The sequence below is a fragment of the Sinohyriopsis cumingii genome, chromosome 2 (genome assembly GCF_028554795.1).
Source record: "Sinohyriopsis cumingii isolate HCF-2022 chromosome 2, ASM2855479v2, whole genome shotgun sequence".
Classification (NCBI taxonomy): domain Eukaryota; kingdom Metazoa; phylum Mollusca; class Bivalvia; order Unionida; family Unionidae; genus Sinohyriopsis; species Sinohyriopsis cumingii.
The window spans coordinates 73,439,958-73,463,995 of NC_142962.1; the positions used below are offsets into that span (position 1 = coordinate 73,439,958).

The 24,038-nt window shown below is 35.3% G+C and overlaps 1 long non-coding RNA gene across 3 annotated transcripts; it reads left to right on the forward strand.

The window, feature by feature from the left end:
* Positions 1-4,746: 4,746 nt before the first annotated feature.
* Positions 4,747-15,360, forward strand: LOC149805173 (uncharacterized). 3 transcript variants are annotated; one of them, XR_016418109.1, is made up of 4 exons: positions 4,747-6,010; positions 9,477-9,579; positions 13,939-14,253; positions 15,051-15,360. It is a non-coding gene; the product is annotated as an uncharacterized LOC149805173 (long non-coding RNA). The 3 variants fall into 3 exon arrangements; XR_016418114.1 differs by lacking the exons at positions 4,747-6,010; positions 9,477-9,579 and having other exon boundaries at positions 13,033-14,253; positions 15,003-15,360; XR_016418103.1 differs by lacking the exons at positions 4,747-6,010; positions 9,477-9,579 and having other exon boundaries at positions 13,033-14,253.
* The last annotated feature ends 8,678 nt before the right edge of the window (positions 15,361-24,038 follow it).

Consider the following 24,038-nt stretch of genomic DNA (forward strand, 5'->3'; position numbering starts at 1 on the left):
ATTATCGCCAAAGATAAATATTCCAGATGGGTTTATTTATAAAGAAGAAGAAAAAAAGAAGAAAAAAAAAAAAAGAGGAGGACGGAAGTAAAAGGGAAATTTGCTATTATTGAAGGGTAGGTTGAGAATGTTAGTTTGATTCTTATCCCCGTGTTTATGTATTGTCTGTCCATATTCTGCATGTGACTTTTTCTAGGAAACTTTCCCAGACCTGTTCACTTCGCGTAGCGCCTTGTGACATAGACCCAGGATGTATGTGCCCCATACTTTCCTAACATACAGGTTCCCTGTTCCCTCTTTATAGATTAAAAGGAGAGTGGCATTGTTTGTTAATGATTCCATGTGCTTGGGTAATTTCGAGGGGTTTTCTTAACTCTATGCTTTTTTCTTTCCTCCATGAGGTGAGAGATCAGGTCAAAGATCTAGCCCGTGCTTGACGGTACACTCCCTTATGCGGGAGGTAAACCGGATCTCCCTCCCCAATATCCCCCCGGGCCATATTACAGATTAACTATAAAAGCTACACGAAGATTTCATAGAGTATTAGTATGTTTATATAGGAAGTTTAGTTTTCCTTATATGTATAACCTGTCCACAGACCATCATGATTTTAATAACATAATCTATACTTTTGATGAGAGGACGCTCACCAGTTAGTCTGTACTTCTGAGAGAGAGACGTATGTAAGGGGAAGTTGTTCGCATTTAAAACATGCACAATGGAGAGAATGTTGGCATACCTCTATGCTACATTAATGTAATGTGGATAATATTTCCTTGCATATTGTACTTTTGGAAATTGTACATGATTTAAACACACTGCTAACTAAAATGACAGCTCCTTTGTGCTAAAAAATCAGCTTGAATTAGTCTAAAGTACACTATCTATAGCAGCAATTAAAATAGGGAGAATGAATTTTACCAGACTAGACAATGCAATCTTCTGAAAGTGCAATGAATGAATTACCAAATATAGAAAATGTAAAAAAGTAATCGGCTCTTTTTTATACAATTTACCTCTGAAGTTCAGGAAGTGAAAATGACCAAGTGGAGCTAGCACTTATTTGAAAGGTGCACATCTGGAGTAAAGCCAAGCTGTATACTCTATAACCCATATTACAACCATGAATCATACACCAAAATATAGGGAATTAAAGGTTCTTTGAATTATACCTAAGATATACAAGCTCTTTTTTAAATAGCCAGTATAACCAGTTTGGAAAGCCGGGAAAATTCTTTTCTTTAAAATCCTAACCCTTTGCAAAATTATAAAACTGTAGAGCGACACCTTAAAGCAAATATAAAAATGTAGGCAATTATTATTTTTATTATCATATAATTATGCATTATGTTCTGAATAAAATGATACAATCATATTGATGTTAAGCATGAAAATAAGCTAATTATGATCATTTTGCTCTTGCTTACATAATTTGTCATAAGGCATGTTTGTGTGAGTAGTGAACTTAATTATGGGGAAATTAGAAGTCTTATAATATAGGAATAGAGACAACTTAACTTAATAACTATTGCAATAAGTAAAAGAAATATATAGTGGAAATGTTACTTTTCATTTATTTGCAATGAAATAAAAAATTAAATGATGACAAAGTGAATTGGCTTCTTGCAAATTAAACAATAGGCAAATATTTTACACTTTGACCTTTGACCTTTATGAACCTGATGTGTTCCCTCCCTTTTCAAACTGTAAAATTCATTGTTGATACATCAGAAAGAATTCTTGCTAGTTTTATATTTCTGTCATTCAACATAACATTGAATGCTATGTTTACAAAATGTAATGTGCATTATTAAAAAAGCTCACTTTTTATCATGGGCAGGGGGGCTGGACTTGTTAGAGACTCTGACACTCATAAATACTGTTCTGTGGTCGGAAATGCAGGAGAATTATTCAAAAGGATTGTTTTGATGCTTGCGACCTAAATGTTTCAGCCATAAAATCATAATTAAATTATACAATAATAATACCTATATTCTCTTTAAGGGGGCACTCACCAGTTAGTATGTACTTTTGAGAGAGTGACGTATGTAAAGTGAAGTTGTTTGCATTTAAAACATGCACAATGGAGAGAATGTTTGCATACCTCTATGCTACATTAATGTGATGTGGATGATATTTCTTTGGATACTGTACTTTTGGAAATTGTACATGATTAAAACACACTGCTAACTGAAATGACTGCTCCCTTGTGCTAACAAATCAGCCTGAATTAGTCTAAAGTACACTATTAATAGCAGGAATTAAAATAGGGAAAATATATTTTGCAAGACTAGACAATACAAGCTTCTGAAAGTGCAATGAATGAATTACCAAATATATAAAATGTAAGAAAAGTTATCGGCTCCTTTTATACAATTTACCTCTGATGTGCAGGAAGTGAAAATGACCAAGTGGAGCTAGCACTTTTTTGAAAGGTGCACATCTGGGGTAAGGCCAAGCTGTATACTCTATAACCCATATTACAACCATCAATCATTCACCAAAATATAGGGAAATAAAGGTTCTTTCAATTATGCCTAAAATGTACAAGGTCTTTTTTAAATAGTCAGTACAACCAGTGAGGAAAGCCGGGGGAATTTAATTTTCTTCAAAATCCTAACCCTATTCAAAATTATAAAACTGTAGAGTGACACCTTAAATCAAATATAAAAACGTTTGCAATTATTTGTTTTAATTTTCATATAATTATGTACTATGTTCTGTATAAAAGGGGCCATTCATATTGATGTCAAGCATGAAAATAAGCTAATTATGATCATTTTGCTATTGCTTACATAATTTGGTGTGAGGTATGTTTGTGTGAGTAGTGAACTTAATTATGGGGAAAATAGAAGTCTTAGAATATAGGAGTAGAGTCAACTTGACTTTAAAACTATTGCAATAAGTAATAGAAATATATAGTGGAAATATTTCTTTTCATTTATTTGCAATGATATAAAAATTAAATGATGAGAAAGTGAATTGGCTTCTCCCATATTAAACAATAGGCAAATATTTTACACTTTGACCTTTGACCTTTATGAACCTGATGTGTCCCCTCCCTTTTCAAACTGTAAAATTCATGGCTGATATCTCAGAAACAATTATGGCTAGCTTCATGTTCCTGTCATTCAGCATAACTTTGGTTGGTATGTTTACAAAATTTAATGTGCATCCTTAAATAGCTCACTTTTTATCATGGGGGAGGGGCTGGACTTGTTAGAGACTCTGACACTCATAAATACTGTTCTTAGGAGGGAAATGGATGAGAATTATTCAAAAAGACTGTTTTGATGCTTGCGACATAAAATCATAATTATATCATACAATAATAATACCTATATTCTCCTTAAGGGGGTTCTCACCAGTTATTATGTACTTTTGAGGGAGTGACGTATGTAAGGTGAAGATGATTGCATTTAAAACATGCACAATGGAGAGAATGTTGGCATACCTCTATGCTACATTAATATAATGTGGATGATATTTCTTTCGATATTGTACTTTTGGAAATTATGCATGATTTAAACACACTGCTAACTTAAATGACTGCTCCCTTGTGCTAAAAAATCGGCCTGAATTAGTCTAAAGTACACAGTCTATAGCAGGAATTAAAATAGGGAAAATAAGTTTTGCCAGACTAGACAATACAAGCTTCTGAAAGTGTAATGAATGAATTACCAAATATATAAAATGTAAGAAAAGTTATCGGCTCTTTTCTATACAATTTACCTCTGATGTTCAGGAAGTGAAAATGACCAAGTGGAGCTGGCAGTTTTTTGAAAGGTGTACATCTGGAGTAAAGCCAAGCTGTATACTCTATAACCCATATTACAACCATGAATCATACACCAAAATATAGGGAATTAAGGTTCTTTGAATTATACCAAAGATGTACAAGGCCCTTTTTTTAAAATAGCCAATATAATCTATATATAGAAAGAGAGAGAGAGATCCTAACCTAGTATACATGTTGTTTGGTTCTGTTTTGCTGATATTACCGGCACTTTCAACACGATGCTAGATCTATTATACTTAGAAACGAGAGCTAGTGCCTTAACCCATGACGCGCCGAGACAGCATAATTGTTCCGGTCAGATCGAATCTGCGAACATTCGAAGACGTATAAGATACTCTACTGAGCGAGTTACTTCGAATCTCCAAGTATGCATTAACTATACTTGCGTGCTCCGTCTTTTGTATAGATTTTCACTAAATGTGTTGTGCATATTACTATTGTGTTCTGATGGTAAGACAGAAACAAAATTGTTCGTTTTATTTTTTCAACGTGCTTTTGTTGTCTATGGAATAAATTGTTAAAATTTGAGTAGAAAACTGAAAGTTCACACCTTTATACACATTACAGCCAAAATAATGATTGGTTATGTTTGACATCTGTATTTTCAACACATCTATACACTTTAAAATATTTCCAGGTATCGATGAGAACGTATTGATTAGTAGTGCCTCCTAATTCTCTCTTGACCAGAGGTTTAAAATTTAAACCACCCCGAGTGACGCATGAGGGCATTTTCGATGGCCCAAGGGCCGCACCACCTTTGTTATCTCTCATGACACCTTGTAACGCCAATCATTTTGCGAGCCACAGGATACGGCTTTGCGGGCTGCATGCAGCCCGCGGGCCGCGTGTTTGACACCCCTGCTCCAGACCAATGATTATTAGGTAATAAAATCAATGAACCATCAATAACAAATTCTGTAATGATTATTATGACGGCGATAATATTATTGTCATTACAAATTCTCTGTATCTCCGGTTTTGAATGTCAAACAATTAATAGCACTGACGTTATATTCTCGTATTAGGAGGTATCTGGTTACAAAACTAATGGAGGAAAACGTGTAGATTAGAAGAAATCGGTAATTTGTTTGACATAGTTATGTTGGCACCCCATGACTCCGTAAAGAGTTGGAGGTGTCACCCTGTTTTTCGTTTCTAAAGGTCATGGTTTGTGATTTATGGATCCCCCCACTCCTCCCAATTTTTTATTTCATGTCTGATGATTTTTTTTATTGGTATTTTGATTTTATTTTATTGTATTGTATTTTTGTTTAAATTTATATGTAGATTTTTTGTATTGTTTTTTCTTCTGTCAGGCTTGTTCTTTGTTTCATTTCGCCATATTTTTCGAGATGTCCCTGCATGCGGGTTCTGAGTTGTACTCCGTTCCCACTCGGTACGTAGATCGGTTTCCATTCTCAGGTCAATACTTGCAAACACTAGTGATTGTGATTGTTTTCTTGCCTTGAACCCGACATGCATGAAACGTAGGATCGTACTCGTTTTCCCTTTTCAAAAGTTCAGGGTGAAAGTTTCCGCTCCCATCCCCATTTCGTTAACGTTATTATTTTGAAGTGACTTGCCATAGTCATTAAAGTCCGGTGTGGTGCTGTTTGTGTGTGTTGTGTTGTAACTGCATGTTTTCTGTATGGACTGACACTATTTAGATGATTTCTTAAGAGTTTTGGGTTAACTTTCTAATTTTCAGTAGTCTCATGGTAGATTTGGTAAATACTCCCTCCTGGGGAGTAGTACTGTCTGTAATTGAATAGTTGTGTGGTGGCTTTTCAGGCTGGGGTGTAATTAATTATTGTTAGTTAGTGTTCCTAAGGTTTCATGAAATTATATATACAGTAGGTTGATACTGAGATTTTAATGGAATAGTTTGGATATAGATGCGTCATATAATATATAATTTAGGGGGTAATTCATATTAGGTTGTAATTTCTGTTGTTTGTTTGTTTGTGTGTGTGTGTGTGTGTGTGTGTGTGTGTGTGTGTAGGCAGTTTACTTTGTTGTTGTGCATACTTATCTGCTTTTTGTTTGGTTCCTATAGATAGAAAAGGTGTGTGTGTATTTTAGGTTATTGTCTTGTTGTTTTCTGTGCGCTCTATGTAAAGACAGGACCTGCATGGACTCTATTAAGACAGTCCCTTCCCTCGACTTTTTCCAGCACGCCATCTCTTTTCAGCTGGCTGGGATATTCTGGTGGGTTTTTGTTTATTTTGTGTTCTTTTTTTTTGGGGGGGGGGTATCAGTTACAGAAGTGTTGACTGAGATTCCCTTAGGATAAAGTCCTTAAGAGAGTTAATTCTCTAGCCCGCACATCTGTTTCTGTTATGTTCCTATAGCTATGTTCCCTAGTTGGGATGAAATAGTTGTGTTTTTGTATTATGGCCAGGTTTACCGTATCTGTTTAGGTGGACGGATTGGATCTGTTCAAATTTGTACAGTCACAGACGGGGAGTGGGGTCCATTGGGATAAACTCCTTGATAGGGTTTTTGCCCACCGCCTCGTCTGTTTACTGTTTCTGTGTTACTTCATTTCGTAATTGGTTGATAATTAACTGTGGTGGTGATATTTCTATATAATAGTAGACAGTATTGATTTAGTTGGGTTTTGATCACAGGCTGAGGTGGGGCTTCCATTTGGGATAAATTCATTAATAGAGTTAATGCCCGTCGCCCTTTCTGCTGACTTTTCTAATAGGTTTTTGGTGGGGTTTAGTTTAATGTGATGATGGTGTTTTGGTGTAATGGTAATTAGTCCTGTGTACATGTTCGATGTTATTCTGATGGTGTGGTAGTCCATATTTTATCGTTTCTATTTTGCACGATGTTATTTATGTATTGAATTATCTCATCATATAGGCTTTTATCCTCTATGTTGTCTGTGTATAATAAGTGTTTGGTCTGAAAAGTCCCTATTGAATTTTTAATTATCTGTTTTATGGCATCCCTTTGTGTTTTTGTATTTGAACAATATAACATTAAGGGTCGTTTGCTATCGTGTTGTATGTTGCATAAGATACAGAGTGGTATGTCTGGGATGATTTTCCTAAAGAATGCTTTTTCTCCTGTCCAGCATGCATCGTGTAGGTAGAGATATATTCTTGAGTGTCGGCGTTCTTTATTTTCCCCCATTTCTCCCAGATTCGTTTCCAGTGTAGATGGGTGTAGATGTTCTGTTTGTGTTTTGTGTTGGTTTATATACATAAATAAACATATATGTTTTTCCATGGTCTTCCGTCAAGGATTTGTAATCTTTAAATTCTGTTAATGATGCCTGATGTTTGTTTGACTGCAAGAATAGGGAGGTTTAGCCCTCCTTTATTGTTTTCCCTTTGTAATGTCTGTTTACTAAGTTTGCGTATTTTCCCATTCCATATGAATTGGTTTATTATCTTCTCCAATTTCCTAATGTACTGCATTTCAATGTCTAAACCACTAAACTCATACCATATGTTACTAAAAAGGTATGCTTTAGCTATGTGAGCTCTGTCGATAAGGTTAAAATATATCGAGCTCCACAACTGTAATTGTTTTTTAGTGTGTTCAGTACATTTGGGTAATTTAAGTGCTTCGTGTTTTTACCACCCAAAAAATGCCAAGTGTTTTTTAAACATGTTTCTTTATTTTTTTCAGGTGGGAAACCTGGATGGTTTCCACGCCAGTTGCCGAGTAGCAAGATTTCGGTTTTCCCATCGTTTATCTGGGATAAAGATGCTTTTCCATAGTTATAGTATTCTTGCATCAGGTGTTTATATGAGGTTATGTCTTTTATAAATTTGGTACAGTCATCCGCGTGCTGTAGCATCTTTATTTCCTCTTTTAGGTTAGGAATATGGATCCCTCTGATGCTTTTATTGCTCTGTATTTTGATTATTAGCGCTTTGATGCCCATTACATAGAGTAGATGTCGGGAATATTTTTCTAATCGCGCCATTAGTTTGTACTACTGCCGATATATTGTTATGTAGGATTTGTATCCACTATTTACAAATCGGTCCAAAAGTAAAACGTTTTAGGATTTCAGTTATGTCTTTTTTTCAACCCTATCGAAAGCCTTCTCTTGATCTATTAGGATCGTCGTTCCGGTGTCCTTTTGTCTCTCAATAAAGTCTATAATGGTTTTGATTGATAAGGTGTTGCCTAGAATGTTTTTGTCATCACCTCCGCATGTCTGATTTATATTGATTATACCGTTAAGTGTAGTGGTGGTTCTATTGGCCAGTATTTTACTTAGTACTTTATAATCTGTATTCAGTAGAGCGAGTGGTCGCCAGTTTGTTAATTCATTTGCATTCCCTTTTTTTTGTAAATTAGCGTGATTGGTCCTTGTTTCATGCTTGGGGACATCTCTTTTTGTTTGAAGATTACCTTGAAGATCTTACATAATAATGGTGCTAGTAGTTTTTGGAAAGTCTTATAGAATTCAGCGGTTAGGCCGTCCAGTACCGGGGATTTATCCTTGTTTAGTTGGTTGATTGTATTTGTTATTTCTTGTTACGTGATGGGTTCTTCGCAGAGGTCTGTATTCTCCTGGCTTAGTTTCGGAAAGTTTACATTTTCCATGTAATGTGTTATATTTGTTGTTGGTATTTTTTTGTGATTGGTATAGATTTGCATAAAACTTATGTATAACGTCTAGTATTTCTCTTTTATGATTTAGGACTTTTTCTCCTTTTATTTCTGTAATGCTTCATTCCAACCCTCTTCTAATCTCCTCTTTTCTATGTAGGTGCATCCCTTCTTTGTAAATGTAGTGAAATTTACCCGCTCTGAGTCTATTTCCTATTTCTTATTTTTGTTTTAGTGTTTATTGGACGCTTTGTGCCGTTTGTATATCTTCGTTTGTGGGTTCATGGTGGTAGATAATGTAATGACATTCCCTCTCAAGGTACATTTTGTTTATTTGCTATGAAGAGTGCATATGATGGGGAGATTTTTTTAATGTTCTTTTTGTGTTCCCATTCCTCTATTATGTTATTGTAGCATGTATCGTGGTTGGTCAAAATATGAGCAATTTCCTGCTGATATGTTTCCAACTGCAGTAATTGATTATTTAATTTACATTGACCCCTTCCCCACTTGTGTGGGTTTCGGGTTTTTATTACCACTGAAATGGCATTATGGTCCGCTAGTTTAAAAGGTAGGATTTCAGAGTCTATGATATTTTCCTGGTTTTTGTCATTTACATACATTCTGTCTGGTCTCTAGGCTCCATCGTTTGTGTAGTGATATGAAAATTGATTCCCTTTTGGATTTTTGAATTTGTATGTATCCGTTAGCGAGTGTTCCTTTCTCAGGCTGGATAAGGTGGGGGCAAGTTCCTTATCAGATTCAGACATTCCTCCCTTCTGGTCTAAGTCTGATATAGTGCAGCTAAATTCACCAGCTATCAACATGTGTTCGAGGTTGAAATCTCTTGGGTATTCTTGTAGGGTTTGGTAGTAATGTCTCCTATGCATTTTATTTACTGGTGCATATATGTTAATTATGTTTATGTTGTTAATAAAAATGTGTAATACCCTACCTTTTAGGTTGTCGGCTATGTTGTAGTTTTTCCATTTATTATTTTTTATGTTCTTATTTAATATAAAAGCTACTCCTGATCTTGGGTTAATTAGATCCTGGATTACTTTTATCTATAGACTGATACTGTTTTTTTCAGTGTATCTACCAACCATTTTGCATCTGTCGTACTTTTAGAAATGTGGGTTACCTAGCCTAGATTAAACCTGTTGAAATCAGCTTTCCGGGCAGGAGGCCCAAGGGTAAGTGCTCCATATGTATGTGATCTTCATCTTTAGAAAGTACTTTACCATTATAAAGGTACCATATACGTGTACTCTGTATGCCTATTTACGCAGTTATATTTTACCGACTGACCATAAAGAGTGGGAATATTAGTTTATCCCAAAAAAAGCAAAATCCTTAAAGTATTTAAATTGTGTACTATATTTTTATTTGAAAGTCAATATAGCTCCATACCTGATTGCACAGTGGAAAGCAGTCTGCAACCAAGAGGTTGATGACACGTAGAGGCTAGAGGCGAGAGAGAGAGAGAGAGAGAGAGAGAGAGAGAGAGAGAGAGAGAGAGAGGGGGGGGGGAGACAGACAGTGAGAGAGAATAGAAATACGGAAATGCGGACCCATCACCATCAGTGAGTTAGAATAGACCAGAAGCAACTGGTGATGCGAACAGGCCGGCAATCTGAGTTCGATCAGTCACTCAATTATATGATGAAATTTGTTCTATCAGTGCAACAGAACGGCTAATTTACTTTTGCATAAATTCAGTAACTCTACTTTTCAGAGAAAGGGAATCGTTCAAATGTCATTTTTCGATTTCATGTTCTTTATGTAATTGATTAAATTGTTATATTTTACATACGGGGGCTCGCGTTGTTATATTCTATATCTCTGCGCAAATCCCTGTTATTTCCTATATTCATTTCATATCTGATTGTATTGTTTACTTGATCCTGGTTATAACACAATGGTCAATCACCTTCTACATAGCGATAACCAAAAAGCATAAGAGGTGTGGGATCTCTCATCATCCCACCATCGCGTGAGAGCGGGATTAACAATAAACTAACGGGTCTACACTGTTGCAGGACACAGAAAGATGTGGCAATCGGCCATATTTGCAGCTGAAATATTTCGTAATTACTTGTATAATTTACTGTTAAGTCAGATTTGTTCTTATTAAAACGTTATAGACCCTTTCATGAAATTTTCTTTCTTCTGATTTTTTTTATCGTTTTCATTGATTTCCGTTTATCATTTCTTATCTTTTCCTTGAATGCACACATGTTCTCTCATTTTCTTTCAGTTTGCTATAAGAATTGTGTTTGAATGCTTGCCATTTTAGTACTTGAGTTAACGAACTACGACAACCCAAATCGGATCAGTACGAACTGCATACTCGGCGTAATCAATACTTCATTATCACTATATCATTGAAAATAAGTAATACACGTATATCCTACTTGTGGATGAAGCATAATTCATATTCTTGTGCAGATTATACACTTTAATCAATCACTAGTGACAGAATCATGCCTTACTCATACTTTTGTACAGAATATTCACTTTGATTACCCTTAATGACAGAATCATATCTCATTCATACTTTTGCACAGATTATACACTTTGATCACCCTTAGTGACAGATTCATGCCTTAGTCATACTTTTGTACAGATTATACACTTTGATCACCCTTAGTGACAGATTCATGCCTTAGTCATACTTTTGTACAGATTATACACTTTGATCACCCTTAGTGACAGAATCGTGCCTTATTCATACGTTTGTACAGATTACACGCTTTGATGACCCTTAGTGACAGTCATACCTCATTCATACTTTTATACAGATTATACACGTTGATCACCCTTAGTGACAGAATCATACGTTATTCATAGTTTTGTAAATCATGTATTTTAATACCCTTAATGATAAATTAAACAGTATTCATTTTTGTTTAATTTCTAAACATTGATCATCAACAATGATAGATCCATCATATATCGGTCATATTTGTTTATAACTTCCATACGTTGAACGGAGTTGGATTAATCTTTTAAGTTGAACATTCTGATGAATTCCAATTAGGGACGGTCTCATTTCCTGTACTGTATTGTATAGTATGGTATTGTAAATAAATGTTTAAGAAAACATTTTTATAAAAAAAAAAAAATATATTCAGTTTGGGAGTTCTTTTTTTTTTTTTTTTTTGGACGTTGGTCAAGCTATGTTATTTCTGAGATAAGTAAATCTTGCATGAGGTCCGCAGTTCCAAAATACCCAAATGGAAGTGATCTAGTTTTCTTATATGAAGGGCTCTTTTTTAAAATTCTTAACTATATGGATTAATTATTTCATGCCAGCTAGATTTAAGACAGAATACCACGAAGTGATTGAAATGATAGCACGGTTCGATTTAGTTCATTTTCATGTGTTTGTGTGTTATTTTTTGCTTTTGTTTTTAACGTAGCTTTAACAATTTGAGTCATATTGCCACTCTGCAGTGTAGCAGTTTGTAGTAATGTCTAGCACTGGGGCATCATGCCGCAGACATGTAGCATCATGTCCCACCCATTCACATTATTCTGACACCAGCCGACCAGTCCTAACACTAACCTTTTAATGCCGAGTCACAAGCATGGCATCTTAAGTCTTCAGTATGACTCGGCTGGAGTTTGAACAGGCTACCTCTAGTATCCGAGACGGACGCTCTAGCCACTTTGGTCAGCGGAATTTATTTTAATAGCAAAAAATGTTTGAGATGCTGAGAACATGTGTCTAATGTAAATGATAAAATATAAATGCTATATAGTCGAAATCTAGCATCAAAAGGCTTGGCCTGCGAAATTCTATATGCCGTCTCCTATCTAGTCTGCATTATGACCTTCGTACGCTTCCATTCCATTGTTTCATACATGCTTACATCACATTCGGTTTACGAAACCTTAAACAATATACTTCTACTATGAGTTAAACAGGACACGTCTCAACTCATGATCCAGGATAACCCTTTGACCTATGACGGTTGTTTACAAGTATTGTAAAGTTGGTTACCGCCCTATTACTCATGTACTTACTGTAAGAGTGTATAGAAAGATTGCTCCACTTAATGTACATACCTAAACTTGTTGTAACTATACGTCTGTAGCGGTTTGCTATTGGTGGTGGTGTTGTGAAGTTGTACTTTCTTATAAGGCGTCCGTTTTATTTGGCTATCGTTATCTAGAGGGTGATCGCCCTCGGTATTTATACCCGGATCTAGTAAATATTAAAATAAAGTTTGAAATTATAGATGGAATAAAAAAGATCTGATCAGTTATATAGAACAGAATGACACAAGCCCCAAGATGTAGAAAAACAAAAATTTTATCAATTACATAAACAACTGTGATAATATATTACAATAGAAAGATACATTTCTTTATGAAATAAATCTTTCACAGAATTTCAAATACAAATATATTTTTCTAAATAGCCGATCTGCTTTAAATGATAGAATTAGTTCATCATATAATCGAGTGAACGATATAAGTCATTGCCCTAGTACAACTTCATAACCTGCTTATTCCAGTCCACTCCAACTTTACTGTGTTGGTCCCTCTGGGTCCTTTCGCTTTCTCCTTTTTCCGACCTCCCTACGGTCTCGCCTCTTTTCGGCCCTCAAACTTTGTGTGGGTAGGTGGGTAAGTATGTAAATACTTGGATAAGTATGTACGTGGATACGTCCGTGGAGCTATTTCCCCTTGTGCTTTCAAGCTTTGTTCGCTTCTACCGCCAAAATTGTGTCCGTTGACTTTCCAGACATCCGGTCCCTTTGACCAACGTTTTCCGAGAGAAATTCTTCCAAATTTACTCTCGGAATCCCTTATATTTTCACTCTTGCAGGAAAATTGCAGACTGACTAGACCTTTTCGATAAATGCAATTTTCCCCAAGAATTTTCTTGTGGGAACCACGCCCCTTATTTAGCGTAACCCATCAGGATTAGATATATTTACCGCTTTTTATAACCAGGCGCCAAAAATGCGGTCAGCATGACTTATAGAATTTCAAACAACAGATCTGGTAAATTTCAAACCCGACAGTTCCGATATAAAACTGAAGGTAACCTTCCCTTTTCTAGTCGTCTAACGGCTAAGTAAACGAAACGAAGGTTTAATTAAGAATCACTTCCTCTCCGGACACAAACATTATAAATCATTGCTTCGAGACGACTACTAGTACTAATAATACACGTGTTCCTTGGTAGAGCACTCTTTAAACTTTTCATACACGTGCATCTGTGGGACACAAATCAGCTTTAAAATGCGAACACTGTGTGCAGCACGTGCGTGTTTATTTTTTTTTTTTTATAGCAAATATGGAAAATTCATATTGTATATGCAGGAAATGAAAAATATTTTCTAAGCCGTCTGTAATGTGTTGAATTTTGAATAAGCATTGAACATTAAAATTGAATATATTGTGCATTACAATTTTAGAACAGTCAGGCCAGCAAGGTTTTATGTGAATGGTCACTTCGACCTTTTCCCATGTCAGTTGTTAAATTTTGTGGGAGAAGGATGTGCCAGCTTATGTGGCTAATTTGTCGTATTTCTCAGATTCTAGGATGTCAAAATATGACGGATGAGATAATTATCTTCGAGAAAAAATTAGGAACAGCTGATTACGATTGGTCAGTTTAACTTAAGGCGTACACTCTGGAAGAAATATTGAATTTAAAGTAACTACTTTGGGCGAATTTCTTCAGTCCGACATTGTTCCTGCCAGAGGAGCCAGACTCGTTTGATTCCGAGGAAAACTAAACAGTAGTTCTTCCTCGTTAAGACAAGTAAGGGGACCAGGTGGCTGTCTTGTAGGCAAAGACAGGCCTTTAGTCCTAGGACGCACATTTTATTGGAAAGAACAGCATTAAGGTACGCAATTTTAATTTTTCATGCAATTTTCTATTTTGTTTGCTTTGTTTTATGCAACTGTGTTTGATATGCCTATGATCCATAGTATGCATCGTTTACTGATTTCATGGAAATCTGTTGATATGCTAGAGTTGTTATGCAATTTATTTCTTTAATTTAATAGTTACTAACGAGTTCATTGATAGAATTGACTTATTGCATGCGATCAAAATGTTCAGATGTGTATGAATTCATAGGGTCTTTTGAATTAATTTCCTTTGTCTGTTAAGACGATACTGATTATCATGAGGTAACGATACTTGCATATTTATATCTGATTTTTAATGCCTAAAGAATCTTGTAGGTTAGGGATTGCCGTGAGCTAGAAGATAGTGAGTCTTATGCAATAGTAATCGATAGCATGTATTTTATTGAGTGGAACTGACTAGGTTGCATGTATAAGGAGTCAAGTGGTAGCGTATCAGAGGGATACGGGAATGTTTATTATACGTACTGCCCACATGTTAATTTATGGTCAGTTGCTGTGAAGCCAGGGTGATGGAATATCGAATTAGGTCAGACTCAGATGTAAGTTACAGGGGTCGTTTGTAGCCAGAGATAACGATTGTACCTTATTCAAAATACAGTCTAAATTTGTAAGGACCATTAACCGTTAAGGTCACCTTATGTCAGAAATTATGCAGAGTTTAGATAGCTATTTTATGCTTTCTGGGTAACGAAAGTGAGAGAATTTTATATACATATACAAGGGGATACAAATAGAGACTGAGCGGTAATCTTGTCATTCCGGGAAACAGTTCTCTGGAACAGTCCTAAGGATGGAAGTCCGGACAAGAGATCGAGCGGTTAGGATAGAAGGATCAAGAAAGATCAAACTTATAAACATGAAGGTGGGATGACGTGATAAACAAGGAGACCAAAAACGACACAAGGTGATGCAGATCGGGCGTGGACATTGTGCTCGTTTCACCACTCTCATTATCATGATGAAATAAATCAATAATATAACACTGCTATTGAAATTCTGTAACGTAAATTTGCTTGAATTGAATCTGACACTATTAGTGTATGTCATTGATTAAATTGTTATTCTCTTGTCTAAAGGGACCTCGTATTGTCTTATTTCTTCTCAATAGTTATGCTCAGTTCTTTGTTGATGTTCTATCTTTCCACTCACCCCGGGCAATAAAATCGAGTGAGATCATCCTCTAGATAACAAGTCAAATCTGACTGACCACCCCTCTTTACCAAGAGGGAACATCGTTATACAGTCAAAATAGATTTGATGATTGTTTTTAATTATGAAAAGAAAATAGTTTACATCTTTAACGGTATTTTGTAATATTTTTTTTTTCAGCAATAGCTTTCAATATTCCTCTCGGGTTTTCTTTCATCGCTTACGATCCCAAATAAAATTCTATGTCTGTCTAACTGACGGCTACGTCATACTTCTAGGTCAGAATTATCGGCACCGTCTAATTCCAGCTTGTAAACCAGCAACCAACGCTTCCAAAATAGCTATAATTCAGCAGATTAGCAGCACAGAGGTTGAACAGACGACTTGCTGGAAGGTCCATTTTTGAAAAATAAAGCTTTCTACGAAAAATGAAAATAAAAGGTCTTCTGGGGATTTAAGTTCCTGAATTTGCCTTTCTCTAGTCTAAATTTGAAGAAGACCTGGTTGGCTAAACTGTTTTAATTTAATCTCAAATATCAGGCTTAATATGCAAGTGCGATGCGCTGAATGGAACACTGTCCTCTCAAATGAGGTTATCATTAGGCGAAGTAGTTCGTTTTCAGTCGACCAATGAAGCGAGAGCAATCATGCATGTCCAGAGGTAACGTTGGAAAACGGGCTGGCATTCTTTAAAGGTGGGATAGCGAGCAACATTTGATGTGTGCCTAAAAAGTCGAATCTCAGAGGTAAACATTGGTGCTAAAGTTATTACGCTTCGCAAAGTGCAGCATAATATATCGGTGTCTATTCTTAAATAAGTCGCAGGAAAATTGGCAGTGGCATACTTAGTACAGTATTGATATGATTGATAGATAAGTTGTAATCAACGATACGATCGCCTATTCAGGTAAACAAACAAATCATTTGTATCGGTCATATGTCATGTTGTATTTTATTGTGCATTGGTTTGTGTGGTAGAAGAAGATTTAACAGAGATATATATAAACTATTTTTAATACTGACTGTTCATCACACAAACCTAGATTTTTATGTGATCTAGTGGGAATATATGACTGAACAAATACAAATTTATATTATAATTTTTTTTTAAACTGCGTGAGGCGCAGTTTTACTATTTATTCATAATTTTTTTACATAATTAAAATTATAAAAATATAACATTCTGATATTTAAAAATAATTATTGATGATATCAACAATTTAATTTCTTTACATTAAAACATTTGTATTGTTTTATGTCAATTTGAACATAATTCGTCAGATGCAATACTTTTCCATTTGGAAGGTCTCCAGTAAAAGGAATACTGCAAGAGTGGTAAAAATGTTTTTAGAAGAAAAAAATGTTTTACAGAAACTGCAGATAAAGTTTGACGGGGTTAATTAATATTTTTTTGGGAATATCATTGGGCTTTTAAGTGCAGCCCCATTCCAATCGGATACTATTGATTTGGTTAGATTCAGTAATTCGTCATACCACTGATTCAAAATGTCTCACAATGGGGATGGGGATCAGAGTGAAAAAGAAAGTGTAGACAATGTAAAACGAGTTATTCTCATGGGAATCCGTTGGTTGCAGACAAATTACATTGACTGCAATAGATAGGATACTGTCCGATCTACTACGTCGGGCACAACACAGTGTAGGACTCACTAGATGGCGTGTTAATCAAAGTGAACCGGTCATTGATTTTGGGGAAAGAGTTTTAATAATTTGTTATATTTAAAATGTGCTAATTTTTGCATACAAAAATCAAACTCAACTTTTTTATATTAGAAAATAATTTTTAGATTAAAGAAAATCGATCTTTAAAATTTTTCAAATATAAAAAAACATGTAAAGTATTTGACATTAAATATCGATTGTTTGAATCTCATATAGATCTATTATATTCCTTGCATCAAAACTGTAAATATTTGATATCATATAGTCTATTCAAATTTAATTATGATAAAAATATTTTATGAAGTAAAATATTCGAATTTATTGTATCAAAACTTTTTTTGTTGATATAAAATCATTGAATAAATAGTAAAACGGCGACCAATAATAATTGATATAAATTAATTTAACACAGCATATATATATATATATAGAGAGAGAGAGAGAGAGAGAGAGAGAGAGAGAGAGAGAGAACGAAAAATAGTAAAACGGAGCTTCATACATGTATACATTGTCCAAAAGCATCGCAACACTGTATACTGAGTGAAACTCAATATACAACAACAGTGTATGCAGCAGAAATGACAAAGTTGATATTTTATACTTAAATTTGGCGTCAAGCTTACAAATAAAGGACTGAATATTTGCAACATATTTAAACGGTAATTCGTATAATATTTGGGTGTTTGAATCAATTTTTGTCAAACTTACTGGCAAATTGAAGATAAATCAGTGGTGAAAAAACGTAAAGCCAGTTGTAATACGCGAATAATCACTTAATTTCATTTCATCAAAGGAATGTATGCGCCTATAACGACAATGTTAAGTATTTGGGTTGAACTGTATTAAATTTCAGTCACCGTGAAATTACTGTTGATAAGCGAACATGTTTAAACATTGCAGCTATATAATGTCAATATGTTTACATGCACGTTCCTTGAAATCTAAAACCGGCAAGTTAATTATTCCTCATACAACCTTACTGTGTTTTTTGTGTGGTTGTTGTTAACAGTGATCATACAATAAATTAAAGAAACCCAAATTGATACCTCTCGGTTTTGGCAAAATTACAGGATCTTCTATCGAGACAAACCTTATCAACGTTACCGCAATTGCTTGCACCTTTTGATGACGAACTACCAACTGATGCATGCATTGTTTTTACTACAGTAATGGGAAATAACATTCAGGGCCGGGCCAAAGGTTTTGACCCTTAAGCGAGCGATGACTCCCCCACCAAAATCAGAACAGAAGAAAGAAATCATTTTCATCTAATTTGTCATTGCTTAAAACCTTGCGAGCTTGAAGACCACCTGTTCGCCTTCTTATGTTACGTGTTTAGGCTCAAATAAGCAATAACACAAACAGTGAAAACAAGCTTTGAAAAATATAACAAATTATTTATCTCCCTGGAAAATTACTGTAAAAATGAAAAAAATAAGAAGTTACGGTTTTAAGAATCAAATCCAAAAATAATCCAAGAATAATCCACGAATAAAATTTAAGAAGTCCTAATATTGAAATGTTCTAATGAAATCAAGTTCGAGACCCGATGAAGAATCCAAGATGGAAGGCGATGACGTATGGTGTCTTGTGTTGCGGTCTACAGTTCCTTGTAAACACAAGAAATAATCAGGTGTTTGAAATCCGAATAAAATTTTTAAGAAATGTCTTTGTTCAAGAATTCTGTGTGACCACAAAAATATTTCCAGTGAAACGAATTAATCTTTTAGAAGCCATATAATCTGAAGAAAAATTAATACATAACTCGAAAACTGGCTACAACAGAAGGAAACGACTTGACATCAAGCCAAGACTGTGAGATCTCTCTCTCTAAGCATCACTATTAAACTAATTGATGCGCAATTTTGGAAATGCCTAATTGCGAAATAGAGGATCACGTGATCATGTTTACATATATAAAAAAATCACGTAGCCCCTGTATGTCCTTGATAAGAACCAATCATTTTACTCCGAGAATAAAAGTTTATTACTTCACTAAAACTATTTACAAGTCGAGGGTCACGTATCCAACACAGCCTCGATCTGAACCTTTTTTATTCCCACAATAAAAATTAATTAAAAAAAACTTGTTGACGTGACTATTACTAAATTTGAATTAAGGTCGGGAACCATGTCAGCCTTATGTGTTTACAGAAATGAACAGTCAAGGTCAAACTATTTTCTGGAAAAATTACGAGTTCCTAGTACACAGAACCACATTATTTTGACATATAATGAAATATATAAATTTAAAAAAAAGATTTTAAAACTTACAATTAAATCAGATATACATTAAATCAAATATACATAACAGCCTATATGGTTTGGACGGACCTAGCTACACCGTCCTAAATTGTGACGAAGATTGTGGATAGTGTTTCAAAACATATATAGTCAAATGTCACCGAAATCAGTAGTGCATAGTTCTTAAAACACTTTCTGGACAGGTGCCAAAATGAAGCTGACGGAGTGCGTAAATAGCAGATGTTGTTTAGTGTACCAGTCTATTAAAATACTGTGCTAGTTTTGTATGAAAGCCTCTAATGCCGCCGTTATGTGGAAAAAGTCGTATATGCCAAATTACCCGAATAATACTGAATCTTGAAATATATTGGTCCTAAACATCGTTGGATGTCTTTAAAATTTGATAATATCGACGATTCGTCACAATATGAGCCATGTAATTTCTCCCCCGAGCTGAGAAATGCGGCCATATATGATATTATTCTTGATTACTTTGTTCCAAATATAAAAATAATTGTATACAAAATGAAGTAAACAGGTCGAGTATGGTGTTTATGATACGTGTACAAACTGATTTAATTTCAAACTTCTCAGATCCGATTTAAAATGCGGGTCTACCTCTCTTCCTTCCCTCTCTAATCAATTTATTCGCCATGCGCGAGTCTTGTTGTTATTAGCCTGATCACCAGCAGAATTTGTAGAATGCAAGACGTCACCACTTTTAGAGCACTCCCGAAAACGAACGGAATTACGAGCGACCACGTTAACTGAATTAAGGGATGGCACCTCTTAATTCTAAACTGAATATTTGAATGTCATTTAAACCTAACATCCTGATTATTTCAAAGACCGTTTAACGTAAGATAATTTATTTTAATAAATCATTTCCTTCCTTCCAAGCTTTAGTTAGATCGGTAGGATGGTGAAATTTATGCAAACAAATGTCGGCATTGAGGCATTAAAGACAGAATGTACAGAATGTAGATCCGCACACCTCTTCCAAATGGAGGAGATACTGGTCTTTAATTAATACAAAGAAATACAACAATGAAGGAGATCTTTTCCCCCATGATCCGCGACCAACGCTGCATAAAAAATTGACCTGTAATGCGAAACATAACCAAGGTGTGACGGTCAGACCAGGGCAGAATCTGTTCAAAGATGCACGATTCGTGATAATTTCTCAAAACTCGCACTGTGAAAAAGACTGAGTGTGCTAAAATGGCGCATCATATTTACTTGCCGTACCTTTATTTCGTTGTTCAATACCTCCTTCATTTAGAACCCCAGAGCATAACAATACTAAAATTGCTTGCGAGATATTCGAATTTAAAGGGGATTTTCATAATTTAAAAAAATAATTAAACAGAACACTCGTTAATAAATGCCCATACCCTCCCCCCCCCCCGCGCACTTACACTATCAAGAAAGAATTTTTACTATCTAGCTTCAGTTTATATGGATATGCACACAGAAGAAGAAAAAAAAAAAACATTACAAGGGAAGCTTTACTTTTCACTAAATATTAATTTACATAGGATCATGTGTTTCTATGTTTTACTTTAAAGAAGCTTACGACGGAAGCCACATATCGATAGCAAGCTTCAGAAAAAATGCATGCTCAAAAACAACTTTTCAGGTTCAATTTTTGCATCTTGTTGTTGTTGTTGTTGTGGGGTTTAACGCCATTTTTTCAGCACACGATATGCTATACATGGTCGCCAATATTAATGGTGGAGGAAGAACCCGGGAAAACCCCGGAAAGAACCACCGACCCACTAGAAGCTATTGGCAAGGTTCTCACATACCCACATTGGCTGAATCCGAGAATCGAACCGGCGCAGACAGAGGTGAGATGGCAGTGATCCGTAACGGAGAGCACTTTAGACCACTCGGCCATGTGCATCTTGTAAAACATCAATCCGTTATTTTAAAGTCAAAAAAAGGCAAACTGATCTACAGAAATGAGCAAAACAAATCGGATTCATAAAATATTATATTATTCCACTCTCTTAACGCAGTGAAATGATTAAATAGTACGTACATATATTTAGCTTCAAATATAACAACCAATACGGCTAATACTTTCCACATTTGTGACGGGTAATGGCCGATTACGAGGCGACGAAATGGCTCAGTGGTTAGCGTGCTGGATGCGCGACTGGAAGGGCCAGGGTTAGAATCTTGCAATTAGATCATCCAAAGTGCCTACCCGTATTTGATGTCCCGTAAAACACCTAACGAATACGTAGGCAAAAAAGACGCTTACCTTGCCTGTTCTATATTTATTATTAAAATTGTGATTCTTTGAAATTTTAGGTGGTGTTGTTTTACCTCATTTAAAAGATAATCTGCCTTTTATTTCTTTTAAAATTAAAATAAGCGAGAATTCCAAATGAAAAACATGTAAAGAAAACCTTGTGTTGTTTTAACACATACGTACGCCGCAACAAAATATGTCGTGTTGATACCCGAAAAAAGGGGGATATTAGTTCGTCTCAGAATCTGTCCATATATACGTCACGTTTCATATCAACGGCCTTTTTTTTTTACCATTCTTGATGGGTAGTCAAACTTGGCAGGTACCTTCTCAGTGGAGGGCAGATCTGCAAGGTTTCAGAATTCCTACCCCATGAGGACTCCCAAGGGAGTCCCCATGAGGACTCCCAAGGGAGTGGAGGAAAAGCAAGGCATTATGTTCATTATGCTTTTCATTTTGGTACAGTTTTTTCTTACATTACTCAAGACAGGCCATGTTTATACCGTATTTATTCTTGTGGTGAGAGCAGAGGAGTACATAGGCGTTAATGTGGCCATACAAATAAGGCATCACCAAGATAGGCCACGCTTACAGCGTATTCGTTCTTGGGACCCAGAGCAGGGGGTGCATATGCGTTTATGTAGGCAAAAATAGGTCAACACCAAGATATTTAGTCATGGGCGGTCAACTCAAAAGCTTTTGAGAGTCCTTACATATGGATTTGATTTCCGTTGTTTCATGACCCATAGGAAGCAAGGGGTTCGGTCAAAAGGTAAAAGATAGTGGATGTCATCAAACCAATTCTCGTGGGCTCTTTTTTGTGGTCACGACTGAGCTTTGACTATTATAATCACTGAATTTATTTGTAAATCTCTTGTACTTCTTTTTAAACACTGACGAATATCCTTTTCGATAAAGACAGGTAATGCGATATTTATATTCTCTCGGAAGCGATATGTTCTGGCAGAACATAAGCCATGAAGATGATGTGATGTGATGTTTTACATAATCTTGCAGGCTATTATACTTATATGACCTTTATGCATGGGACGGCTCTGATCTCTACGAATCATTAATCTGTGATATTGTTTGATGATTTGACTGTTCTAAGATTTTATTCAGGGTAAAATGTCTGAGCTGAGTTCCACTGATAAAGATGTTTATTACAAGTGCCCGATCATAATTAAGTATCTAAATAATAATGGAAAAAGACAAACATTAATGGATCAATCAAGTTGTTCTATCCTTTATATAATCTCAAAGATACAATACCAACCATAACAATAAAATGAGTAAATAAATTATCTACAATTATATTGATACATAATGCAAATTATAAAAATGTCATTAATAAATACAGCAACACTTAAAAAGCGGTACACAGTAAGCAATACATTTTAAATAAATCTGATGAAAACAACATGAAATTCTCTCAAAACAAAAGGTCCATAAGTGCCCGAGATCACTCGTCTGGCTGATGTCTGCTTAAAGCCAAATGTAACGGTTTTTGGCCAAGAAATCAGTGTTTTGTATTACGTTTTCTGACATTTGCGGCTATTTTTTATTTTTAAAAAAAATTACTGGCAGCTATTTTGAATGGAGGGTCGGCATCATTTGTGCAAATGTTGTTGGCTTGAATGGCACGTCAGTACAACACTAGCTATATTATGCCGATTGAAAGAAATGTTCCAAAAACGTACGTATAATGAATGCTCACTACAAGAAAGTCCACGGAAGACAAGTACTAAATGATAAATGATAAAAGTTAAATATATTAAAATTAAATAAAAGATAATGGTCAAGCGCAAAATGCGTAGAACATAAGATCAAAATTTGACTTCAGCTGCATTCCTTTAAAAATTTAACGATTTTTCTCCGATAGTGCATGCCCATACAATTTTCGTTACGTTAACTTAATCAAAATATCTATCGCAGTGGGATGAAGTAGGTACATTTAAGAAGAACTGGTAGGGCATGCCCTCATTCTTGAAGTTCAGCCTTCAGAGCGTATGCATAAATTATGTATGTCCAACACGAGACTGCCACAATACCACCTCATCTCTACGAACTGTTCTATTGGAGAAATGTCCCTCTTACACGGATGTGGGGTAGATTTGATGTTCTAAGCTTGTTCACGACACAATGATCTTACATTTGATCAACTTCTGTTTATCACTTTTATGAAAAGTTATCATTTAAGGGGTTTCCTATCTTTAGTGACAATGACCATACTGAATAGTGGATCAAAATAATTTGTGCAAATCATCAAGGTTTCAGAATTCCTACCCTAGGAGGACCCCCAACGTGGATTTTACATAGTACTGTTTGATTACCGAACAAGGCCCAAAGGTACATTGTACATAATACTGTTTGATTACCGAACAAGGTCCAAAAGCACATTGTACATTATACTGTTTTATT